Source organism: Monodelphis domestica, chromosome 2, assembly GCF_027887165.1.
Source record: "Monodelphis domestica isolate mMonDom1 chromosome 2, mMonDom1.pri, whole genome shotgun sequence".
Taxonomy (NCBI): domain Eukaryota; kingdom Metazoa; phylum Chordata; class Mammalia; order Didelphimorphia; family Didelphidae; genus Monodelphis; species Monodelphis domestica.
This window is the reverse complement of record NC_077228.1, coordinates 249,496,141-249,509,054: the sequence shown is the minus strand read 5'-3', so window position 1 is coordinate 249,509,054 and position 12,914 is coordinate 249,496,141. Positions and strand designations below refer to the sequence as shown.

The following is a 12,914-nucleotide window of genomic DNA, read 5'->3' as shown; positions in this document are numbered from 1 at the left end:
AACAAAAAACCATAAAGGCAGTGGGGATATACACAGAGCAAAGGCATAATTTTGAAGAACAACAAAAAAAAAATTATTCCTCCTCTTCATTTGGAGAGTGCTATTGAATACCCTTAGATAAATGGTTTGATGGAAAAGCCAAGATTTGGGAAGGAATTGTTTTGCATCTCCAGATCTTTTATCGCTAGAAAAATGTGGAATTGGAAATGCCATGAAAGAAGTAACCAAGAAGCACTGGATATTCTCCATTGATAGGCCTGCTGTAATAATATAGCAAGCTTCTGTTATCAAAAGGTAGCTATTTGGTGCAGTGGATATGGAGTTGCCCTTGGTGTTAGGAAGGTCTTAATAAAATTTTGCCTCAGATATAAATTAGCTGTGTGACCCTGGGCAATTCTTATAACCTCTATCTGCCTCTATTTTCTCAATTGCAAAATGGGAATAACAGCATCTACCTCAAATGATTGTTATAGGGATCAAATAAGATAATATTTGTAAAGTACTTAGCACAATTCTTTAGCACATAATAGGCTCTTCTAACTCTAAATCTCAGACCTCTGACTAGATCCCTCCATTTATGTCTCAGCATGGTGTGCATGTGATTGAAAATTATACAGGGAACAGACTCACTCACTTTAGAGATGATTATAAATGACCTTCAGGAAGGTGGAGTCAAGATGGCCACTTAGGCACAACAAAAGTGCAGACCTCTCTGAAAACTTTTTCACATCAATCAAAAACAAAGTGCTTTGAGGGGACAGAAAATCACATCTAACACAGGACAGAGCTGGGGGACCCCCCTGCTGAATTCAACTTAAAAGGTACACCAAAAAAGCCAGAACTTTCTGGTTCAAGGGAAAGGCAGAAGGAAGGTCCAAGGACCGCTCCCCCACCTACTATGAGCCTCCAGCAGAGATTGGAATCTCTGGGTGGGCAAGGGCTCTACTCTGGAGGGAGTTCCTTGCTGGCACAGCAGTGTTAGGCTCAGTGTGTTGAACACAGGTGGCAGGGAGGCAGCTGGAGGAGAAGCACAGAGAGGGCAGCCTAGTTGCAGCCAAATTGCTCTATCTTGCCCCCCCACCTCTTTTTTCCATGTTTCAGTCTCAGGGCACATCCAGCTCTGCAGATCAATTCTGCCCCTGGCTTAATCTTAGTAATAGGGCAGATAAGAAACCATCAGAGGCCAGGGAAACTCAATCTCCAAGACCCCTTTCCCAAAGACTCCCCTGAGAGCCTTTCTGACTAAGCTCCATTCTGGAAAGCAAGGGAATTGGGTCTATAACCAAGAATCAACTACCCATCAAAACTGTTTATATTCTTTCAGAGGAAAATATGATCATTTAATAAAATAGAAGACTCCCAAGCATTCATAAAGAAAAGATTGGACCTAAACAGAAAATTTGATGCCCAAACACAGAACTCAAGAGAATCACCAAAAGGTAATTAAGGAAGGGAAAAAACCCCAAGACTTTTTTTTAAGGGACTTAATAAGTTCAAATGATTTGTATTCCTATAAGAAAAGATGATATTGGGAACTCTTAAAAATTGTTAGGGTAGCTAGGAGAAGTATACTTAGAAGAAAAAGTGACAAACTGTATAGGATAAAATGTGAATGAATATAAAATGAATATAAAAATAGAATGAATATAATGAATATAAAAATAGAATGAATATAAAAAACTAGAGGTAAAAAGAGGATAATACTAAGAAAAATTGGAAAAGAGACAAAATGGGGTAAATTTATATTTCATAAAGAAGTGCATGGTGGGAGTGGGGGGAGAAGACCAACACAATGGAAGGGTAAAGAGGTTGGAGACTGGTAATACTTAATTCTTGTGTATTGTAATTGACCCAAAGAGGGAAGAATAATCAGATCCATTGGGGCAGAGAATTGATTTGTTCCCTATAGAGAAGTAGAAGGGTAACAAATGGACTGGTGGAGAGGGAAGCACTTGTACAAGGGAGGGAGACGGTGGAGGGTAGTTTAAAAAGGAAAAATCAAGGAGGGGAGAATGGGGCAGGGAGTACAAAAAGAAAGGGAAAGAGAGGGGGAGGGAATTGAATAGACCATAAAAATAATAATAAGAGGGGAATAAAAAGGGAAGGGGTGGAAAGGGAAGTAAAATAAGGGTGAGGATCAGGGGGACTGATTAAAAGCAAACTGCTGGTCTAAAAGGAAATAGCGAAAGAAGAAAGGGCAGGACTAGAGAGGAAATCAAAATGTTGGGGAATAAACAGTTGGTAATCATAACTGAATGTGAATGGGATGAACTCACCCACAAAATGGAAGCAAATAGAATGGATTAGAAACTAAAATCCTACCATATATTGTCCTCAAGAAATAGACATGAGGCAGGTAGACATACCAAAAATCTAGAGCAAAATCTAACCCTAACCCTTCTTTTTGAAGGTAGGAGTCACAAAGCCAAAGTAAAAATAGAACTGATTAAAAGAGATAGGGAAGGCAATTACATTCTGATAAAAGGCAGTATAGACACTGAGGAAAAATAGTCCTCAACATGTATGTACCAAATGATATAGCATTGAAATTTTTAAAGGAGAAACTATTGGAGATTAAGGAGGAAATAGAGAGTAAAACTATACTAGTGGGAGAACTGAACCTTCTTCTATCAGATCTAGATAAATCAAATAAAAAATAAATAAGAAAGAGGTAAAAGATGTGAATGAAATCTTAGAAAAATTAGAGTTAATAGATATATGGAGAAAAATAATAGAGACAAATAGAAATACACCTTTTTTTCAGCAGCATATGGCAGTGTCACAAAGATTTACCATGAGCTAGGGCATAAAAACATCAAACAAGTGCAAAAGAGCAAAAATAATAAATGCAATATTTTCAGATCAGTATGCAGTAAAAATTATTAGTAAGGGAATGTAGAGAAGCAAATAAAAGTTAATTGGAAATTAAATAATATGATTCTCCAAAACTGGTTGATTAAAGATCAAATCATAGAAACAATTAATAATTTCACTGAAGAGAATAACAATGATGAGACATCCTATCAAAATCTATGGGATGCAGCCAAAGCAGTACTCAGGGGGAAATTTATATCCTTGAGTTCATATATTAACAAATTAGGGAGGGCAGAGGTCAATAAATTAGGCATTCAAATTAAAAAACTAGAAAGTGAACAAATTAAAAATCCCCAGATGAAAACTAAATTAGAGAATCTAAAAATTAAAGGAGAAATTAATAAAATCAAAAGTGAAAGAACTATTGAATTAATAAATAAGACTAAAAAGATGGTACTTTGAAAAAAACAAAAAAATAGACAAAGTACTGGTCAATCTAAGAAAAAAAAAGGAAAGAAGAAAACCAAATTAACAGTATCCAAAATGAAAAGGGAGACCTCACCTCTAATGAAGAGGAATTTATATTTTTGTAAATATTCATCCATATTACCTAGATTGGCATATTTATTGTCATATAGTTGGGTAAAATAGTTTTTAATGATTGTCTTAATTTCCTCTTCATTGTCTAGATTAACAGAAGAAGAAATAGAATACTTAAATAATCCCATATCTGAAAAAGAAATTGAACAAGTCATCAAAAAACTCCCTAAGAAAAAAATCCCCAGGACCAGATGGATTCACAAGTGAATTCTATTAAACTTTCAAAGAACAACGAATCCCAATATTATACAAACTATTTGACATAATAAGCAAAGAAGGAGTTCTACCAAATTCCTTTTATGACACTGTTGAGCAATAGAAGCCCACCACCTCAATATTGAAAATCTGGGTAAATAAATTACAAGAGCCAAATTTCTCCAAGTTGAGGCAAAAATTTAGAATTTATTGGAAGAGGGCCAAGTCCTCCAATAAAAGCGTTCTCTTGCATGTGTTACATAGTCAGACCCCAGTAAGAGATGACGCACAAAGGAGGAGACCTGGTTTATATACCCAGATTATAACAAATGAACATTTTCCATACAAGGTTGATGACATATCACAAGATATAGCATCACACAAACCCTTTTTAGAAACAGTTACCCAACTACAAAGCTGATTGATTAGTTTGTTTAGCAATGCCCACATTAGACTAAAGGTCAAGTCATAAGACAATACCCTTATTGGGGTAGGCAATGACCATTACCTCAGACTCATCTGTTCTAAGGGGGAAAGATGGTTATTTCCAAATAGGGAGGGGTGCATGATGTTTATCACTATCTTGGGTCATGAAACTCAGAAAGTCAACGTCTTATGATAAAGGGGAAGTACAAGATTAGGGAGGGGTTGAAAATTCCCTTAGAAGCAGTTTTTATGCTTGGGTTAGAAATCCTCATGAAATACTAAACTCTATTCTTATAAAACTTTTATTCTCATAAAATCTAATCATATAAAATCTATTCTTATATAAATCATGAAATCTACTGATTGTATCATAATAGGATTTCTACGAATCACTCTAGAATCACACTATTGATTATCTTAAACCTATCACTATCACTAAAATCCAATCACGTATAAAGGGGTAGGGGTCTATCTTCCAGACAACACAAATATGTTACTGATTCAAAACAGAGAAAGAAAACTACAGACCCATCTCCTTAATGAACATAGATGCAAAAATCTTAAATAAAATACTAGCAAAAAGACTACAGCAAGTGATCATGAAGGTTATTCATTATGATCAGGTGGGATTTATACCAGGAATACAAGGATGGTTCAATATTAGGAAAACCATCCACATAATTGGCCATATCAACAAGCAAACCAACAAAAATCATATGATTATCTCAATAGATGCAGAAAAAGTCTTTGACAAAATACAACACTCGTTCCTATTGAAAACACTAGAAAATATAGAAATAGAAGGGCCTTTCCTAAAAATAATAAGCAGTATATATCTAAAACCACCAGCCAACATTATCCAAAATGGGGATAAATTAGAAGCTTTCCCAATAAGATCAGGAGTGAAACAAGGATGCCCATTGTAATAGATGATATTTGAGGGGGTATATTTGATGGATAATAGATAATTAATGGATTAGGTAGTTATCTTCTTTTGCCTACCCTCCTCCCTCTAAGTCTCCCTTCCTCCCCTCTTCCAATCTCCCTTCCTCTCCTCTTCTTCCCTTCAGTTTCCCCTTCCCCCTTCTTCTTCATCCTCCTTCTAATTCACTCAGGGTGAGCTAGGATGTTTCAGAGAAAATACTCCTTTCTCTTCTTTGTCTCAAGTAAGGGTTTATTGAGGGAAAACAGGAAAAATAGAGGATATGGTAAGAGGGTTGGAGGTTTCCCTATTATCTACAATGAGTGTTAGGTTGGAGGGTATTGAGAGAAATGACAATTCAACCACTACCATGAAACAGAACCAGTCAGAGAGAGATATAAGGACTATTGTCCTTCTTCTGCCTTCAAATCAGCCAAGCCACCTCCAACTTGATTATCCCAAGTCCCAGAGATAAACCCAGCTTCTTCCTTCAGGGTACCACCATTAGCTCAAAGCCCTCAAAAAAAAAAAAAAAACCCAGTCACCATTGGGTTGGCTCCAAACTGCTTTTCTGGTAACATTCCAAAAGGAATTTTCCTTTGATTGACAGCTGACCAATCCCCAACTTCTGTCCTTAGCATGTATGCCTCTTTCACAATTTTTAAGACATTGTTCTAGAAACACTAGCAGTAGCAATTAGAGAAGAAAAAGAAATTGAATGAGGAGACCAAGCTATCACCCTTTGCAGATGATATGATAGACTACTTAAAGAATCCTAGAGAATCAACTAAAAAGCTAGTGGAAATAACCAACAACTTTAGGAAAGTTACATGATACAAAATAAACCCACATAAATTATCAGCATTTCTATACATTTCCAATACATCTAGGAAGAAGGAGTTAGAAAGAGAAATTCCATTTAAAACCACACCTAAAATACTTAGGAATCTATCTGCCAAGACAAACATAAGAATTGTATGAATGCAACTACAAAACACTTTCCACACAATTAAAACTAGATCTAAAAAATTGGAAAAACATTAATTGCTCATGGGTAGGATGAGCTAACATAATAAAAATGACAATCCTACCCAAATTAACTTGCTTATTCAGTGCCATACCTATCAAACTACCAAGGAACTTTTTTTACTGAATTAGGAAAAAAAAAACTATAACAAAGTTCATTTGGAAGAACAAAAGATCAGGAATATCAAGGGAAATAATGAAAAAAAAAGGGGAGGGAAGCCTAGCACTACTGGATCTTAAACTGTAATATAAAGCAGTGGTCATCAAAACAATTTTGTACTGGTTAAGAGACAGAAGGGAAGGTCAGTGTAGTAGATTTGGGGTAAATAACTGCAGCAAGGCATTGTATGATAAACCCAGAGTCCAGCTTTTGGGACAAGAACCCACTATTAGACAAAAACTGCTGGTAGCATTGGAAAACAGTATAGGTGAGAACAGGTTTAGATCAACATCTCACACCCTACACCAAGATAAATTCAGAATGGGTGAACGGTTTTAATATAAAGATGGAAACTATAAGTAAATTAAGTGAACATAGAATAGTTTACCTTTCAGATCTATGGGAAAGATTTTAAGACCAAGTAAGATTTAGAAAATATTACAAAATGAAAAATAAATAATTTTGATTACATTAAATTAAAAAGGTTTTGTACAAACAAAACCAATGCAACCAAAATTAGAAGGGAAGCAACAAATTGAGAAAATTTTTATAACAAAAAACCTTTGAAAAAGGTCTAATTACTCAAATATATGAGGAGTTATATCAACTGTACAAAAAATCAAGCCATTCCCCAATTGATAAATGGCCAAGGGACATGAATAGGCAATTTTCAGATCAAGAAATCAAAACTATTAATAAGTACATGAAAAAATGTTCTAAATCTCTTATAATTAGAGAAATGCAAATCAAAACAACTCTGAGGTACCACTTAATACCTAGAATATTGCCTAACATGACAGCAAAGGAAGATAATAAATGTTGGAGGGGATGTGGCAAAATAGGGACATTAATGCATTGCTGGTGGAGTTGTGAATTGATCTAACCATTCTGGAAGGCAATTTGGAACTACGTCCAAAGAGCTTTAAAAGACTGTCTGCCCTTTGATCCAGCCATACCACTGCTGGGTTTATTCCCCAAAGAGATCATAACAAAAAAGACTTGTACAAAAATATTTATACCTGTGCTCTTTGTGGTGACAAAAATTTGGAAGATGAGGGAATGCCCTTCAATTGGGGAATGGCTGGATAAATTGTGTTGGTGATAGAATACTATTATGCTAAAAGGAATAATGAACTGGAAGAATTCCATGTGAACTATAACGACCTCCAGGAATTGATGTAGAGTTAAAGGAGAAGAACTAGGAGAACATTGTACACAGAGATGGAGACACTGTGACACAATCAAATGTAGTGGATTTCTCTACTAGCAGCAATCCAGGCCAATTCTGAGGGACTTATGAGAAGGGATGCTATCCACATTCAGAGAAAAAACTGTGGGAGTAGAAGAGAGAAGAAAAACAACTGCTTGATCACATCAGTATTTGGGGATATGATTGGGGATGTAGATTCTAAATGATCACCCCAGTGCAAATATCAACAATATGGAAATAGGTCCCAATTAATGACACATGTAAAACCCAGTGGAATTGAGCATTGGTTATGGGAGGGGGGTGGGAGGAAGGGTAAGGAAAGAACATCAATCATGTAAACATGGAAAAATTTTCTTAATCAATTAAATAAGATTTTTGAAAAATGGCCTTCATCGATGAGTATTTTTGCCCTTAACAATTCATAAAATTGTGTACTAATGTGTGGAAGGAATGGAATCCTTTGGCTGGAAACAAAACCCACATATATTACTGAAATTATATGTCTTTCAAAATATAAAAGAAGAATAAAAAGATCAGGGATTGTAATATATTACAGTTAAATTTTGTTCATCTGACTTTTCCTAAATTCAAGTAATATTTAAAGTCATTCTGTTGTTAAACCATCTGTTTAAGGGGAATACTACCAGGTTCTCCTAGCCCAATAGATTTCACATAGTCACTCTAGAAATTATATTTTATTCTTCTTTCTATAGCACAGCAGAAGTTTCCTTTAGGAATGGAGGCGGGAAGTGATTATGACTAATCTTTACTCTGATATCTTTCTTGAAGCATAGATTTAACCATATCACCCATTTAGTCAATAAACTCCAAAGGATTCCTCTAGGATTAAAAATAAAGTCTTCTGTTTAGTATTTACATCCTTTTAAAACTTCACACTTTCCTACCTTTCTATTATTTTAATACTTTATTCTCCTATATATACTCTATTATCCAGCTATATTAGCATCCTTGCTATTTCTCCCATACATTATCTCCAAATTCCATTACAAAATGCTGTGCACTCTAATCCCTGTCTCTTAGCTTTCCTGCTTCCTTTATTATTTAGCTCAGATTTTACTTCCTCAAGGAAGTCTTTCTTGTTCCTTCTTGTTGCTAGGACCTTCTCTTTGAGATTACAGTCTATCCATTCTCTCTGTCTCTCTCTCTGTCTGTCTCTCTCTCTCATGCATATACATATATACACACATCTTTTATAGGTACATAATTATTTATGTTATCTCCCTCAGTAGAACATAAGTTCTCTGAGGGCAGGGATGGTCTTTTCCCTTTTCTTTAATTTCCTGGTCAATTAGTCAGTCAACAATTTTTTATGAAGTGTTTATTATGTCAAACATTATTCTGAGATATAAACAAAGGCATGGACTCTGTCTTAAAGGTGCTTGCATTCTCAGGGAAGAAGCCATAAAGTAAATATACATATAAGACAGAGTATATGGAAGGCAACAAATATCAGAAAACAAACAACCTTCCCAGTCACATTCCAGACCAAAGATGTGTATAGGGGTGTGTGTGTGTGTGTGTGTGTGTGTGTGTGTGTGTGTGTGTGTGTGTGTGTGTGTGTGCATTTAGAACACTCTAAAGTAAAGAGATAAGCCACAGACATTAGAAACATTGATAGAGAGCCTATACCCATGTTGGCATATGTGCCAGAGGGGGCTTCTCTCCTCCCCCTCTTCACCTCACCCAAGGACATTTTTATATCACTCACTCCTCTGCTCAGCAGCCCAATGGGAGTGCTTCCTCCCTTCCCTACCTGGGGTACGGGGATAGCTCACATGTGGGGAAAGCATGACAGTTTGGTCACTCAGACTCTAAAATGTTCACCATCACTAGCCTATACCATTAATCAACTTAGGTGGAAAAATCAGCAGGTCACAAAAGAATTTAATGTCAATTAAACCATTTAACCTATAAATAGCAATAGTAGAAAATTAACAGAGGCATTACAATTAGAGATGGATGGTTCAATATAAGTAAAATTCGAAAGATTCAAGAAGTCAAAGAAACAAGTTGCCTGATTTCTGGTACTGCAAAAAAGAGCAATAATAAACATTTAAACCCTTTGATTCCTTCTTTGGTATTTTTGAAGTATAAGCCTATTAGTGGTACTGCTGGGTCAAGGAGTATGTATAATTTAGTGACTTTTGGGACATAGTTCTAAATGGCTTTTAATGGCTTAAATTAATTCCTGGCTCCACCTGTTTTCCTGAAGCTACTCTGATAAACTGTCATGTTCCCTTTTTGGTATCTTTGCCAATATGAATGGGTATGAGTTGGAATCCTAGAATTGCTTTAAATGGACCTATCAGTCTATCCCAGGAATATCTAATGAGAAGCTTTGAAACATTTCCTAACTCTGACTCTCTTCATGACAGGTATAGAAATAATTTTGATCATGATCTGTTTTGTGTTATAATGCATGCAGGCAATCAACTATTTTACTGTCTGCTTTATACATGGCCTGGATGAGAAAATTTTCCTTTGCATTACAAGGTGGTAGGAATTGAGAGAAGATATATTTCTGTCTATTACCAATTTGGTTGGTATATGTTTATCCCTCTTTTTCAAGTTGTTGTCAGAATAGTACTGTTGGGGTTACGTTTCCTACTTCTCTCAAATTTCTTCCAAAACAAACTGAAATGTTACCTTTATTCCATTTGGAACATTTTAGAGATCATACTTATTTCAAATTAACTCATTGAAAAAACCTTTGAGGAAATGCTATATGCAAGCTACTTTGTTAGAAGCTATGGAAACAACAACGATAAATAAGACTGAAGCTTATGATATAGTGGGAGAGATAAGACATGTATGGGATTAAGCAAAGTACAAGGTGGTACTTTGGATAAGGAATAGCATTTTCCAGAGATAGGGTATACCAGATGTAAAGCTATTTGACTCTGAGTTGAAATTCAAATTTATTTTTTCTTCTTTAACTCTCTCTCTGAGTCTATGGTAACTGAAGAGCTATTCATTCTTCTCTAATCTTAGATAATGGGGTGCCCCACTACTAGCATTTAAAATGTTCTGGAAAGAGTACAAAATCCAAAAGGATATTTTGGGTATTTGTGTTTAGACCCAGTTTTAGTGTTGAATTGTTTGCATTATATTGTTGTTCAGTTGTGTCTGACTCTTCATTATCCCATTTGGGGTTTTATTGGCAAAAATACTGGTAGTTTCTTTTCCAATTCATTTTACAGATGAGAAAACTATGGCAAAGAGGGTTAAGTGACTTGTCTACAGTCATACAATTAGCATCTGAGGCCATGAATCTTCCTGATTCTGGGCCAACCATTCTATCCACTGTGCCACCTAGTTACCACTGCAAATTATAATTATCCATTCAAAAATGATACCCTCTACCTCCAGGATTCTGCTGGAGGGAAATACATATATAGATATAGATATAGATATATAGATAGATAAATAGATACATAAATTAAATATATTTCCAGAAAACACAATATAATTTCAGATATGGGTAGCCTTAACAAATGGTGGAATCCAAAAAGTTCTCTTGTACCTGGTACTACTTTTACTTAGTCTTAAAAAAAGCTAGAGATTCTAAGTAGTTGAGATGAGAAAAGAGAGACATTTTGAGCATATAAACAGAACTGGAAGAAGGACAACACATGGGGTAAAAGTAGGTCACTGTGGTTATAACATAAAGAAAAAGTTTATAATGTAAAATCAGTTTGAGATAAAGCCTGAGGGTTTGGGTCCAGTTCCTATATTCCTATAATGATAAAAGCCTGAAATTCAAGACTGAATAATGATCAGGAAGTCCAGTGCAAATCTACAGTGGCTTTTCCCATCCAGAAGCCCACTTAGGATGGGGGCTCTACTAGTAAAGTCAGTGCCAGCACAGGTAAATAAGTTATGCAGCATCACTAAGGATGGGTTGGAAACATGTGTGACCTATAAGACACTCTGACTGAAGGCAGGAAGAGGTCCCTCCAGAGAAAGTCCCAAGGTGGTCAGAAAGCCCTATAGTAGGGATCTTGGAAACCCTGGGGAATGACAGTCTTCAAATTGGAATAACCTCAGGTCCAGGGTTACTAGGACTAGGTACTCAGTTCAGAAAAGCAAAGGAACAAAAGCACAAAGAGAACAAAGGCACAAAAATTCAGGAGGAAAGGGAATACAGGAATAGGAGTGAAGAAAGTGGAGTAAGATGTAAAGTCTATGACGAATTAAGACTGAGAAAAGGCCACTAGATCTAATGAATCAGAAGATCATTAGTGACCCTTAGAATGAGCAGTGTTGGAAATAAAGAATTTGTAGGCAGTTTTTCCCCCTTCTAGGAATCTGACTGAAAAATGGAAATAGATCTAGAATAATAGTTTGAGGGGTTGGGTCAAAGTGAATTTTACAGAAAGATGGTTGGAACCTAGACATATTTGGGGGTGGCAAGGAAGGAACAAGTGGAAAGGTGATTGAAACTTAGGAAAAGAGAGGGGATGATCAAAGGGTGATCCTCTTGGAGAAGGTGTGAGGAGAAAGGAAATCAAGGAAAAGGATACTGACTTCCTCTGGTCCTAGAGTAAAGGAAAAGAAAATAGAGGATGATGTTGAAGAGACGTAAATTAAAGAATTAGGGAGAAGGATCATTGAGATAGATGTTCTAAAATTTTCTCTTTAGAGTATGAGGTAAAGTCCTCTGCTAGGAGATGGGGTAATAGAAAATGGAGCATAAGCCTAAAGAAAAGAAGGTTGGAATTTAAGTTGTTAGTAAAACAATTGGTGTGCAGTGAGGGCACACTTAAGATTAGATAAGATAAATATAGACATGTTTTCCTCCTGTAGCATTTATAGGCATCTGAGCAGGGGCAGAGAAAGCAGATAATTTTCTTGGTCCAGGGCTGCAGTTTAGAAAAGGATAAGCGGCGACAGAGCAGGGGATAAATTGCTAATCAATAACAGTGTCAAGATTTCAAATGGAGGAAATTGAAAAGGGATGACATCCTGGGAAATTAAGGAGAGGGGGATTGACTAGTTTCCTGTCATGAAGATATAAAAGTTAAAGAGGATTGAAGTACAGAGTCTGTGGGGTAGATGGAGAAATCTCAGATTTCTGGATCACATAAATGGAACACACAATTAGATGAGAGGTATGACCTCCCTCCTACTGCCTCATTTCTCAACAAAATTTTATTTTTTACTTCCTCACAATATCTTTCTTCTAAAAGGTAGAAAAAGCTCATTTTCCCTGAGGTGAGAGAGTCAATAATTTATTGAATCAATATCCTGACATTTCATGGTTGGAAAAAGCACAAAACATTTTGCAGAACTATACTTTCTTTTCACTAGAGTAGGTGGAAGAAGCCAAAGTAGTGCCAAGATATAGTATTGGTGGAATGGTGATAACATAGCTGCTTTCCAAACAACTGACCAAGACTGAATTCTGGATCAATAAATATGTAGATTTTAAAAGTCATCATGGTGTAATGGACAAAATATTGGATTTGGAGCTAGGAAAACTTAGGTTCGTATCCTATCTCAGACGCTTACTTTATGAACTTAGATAAACCACTTAACTT

General features: G+C 35.9%; 1 protein-coding gene across 8 annotated transcripts in view; it reads right to left on the bottom strand.

Moving 5' to 3' along the window:
* Positions 1–12,914, bottom strand: part of ARHGAP44 (Rho GTPase activating protein 44) — a 179,707-nt gene that overhangs the window by 124,126 nt on the left and 42,667 nt on the right. The gene's annotated exons all lie outside the window — the stretch shown is intronic.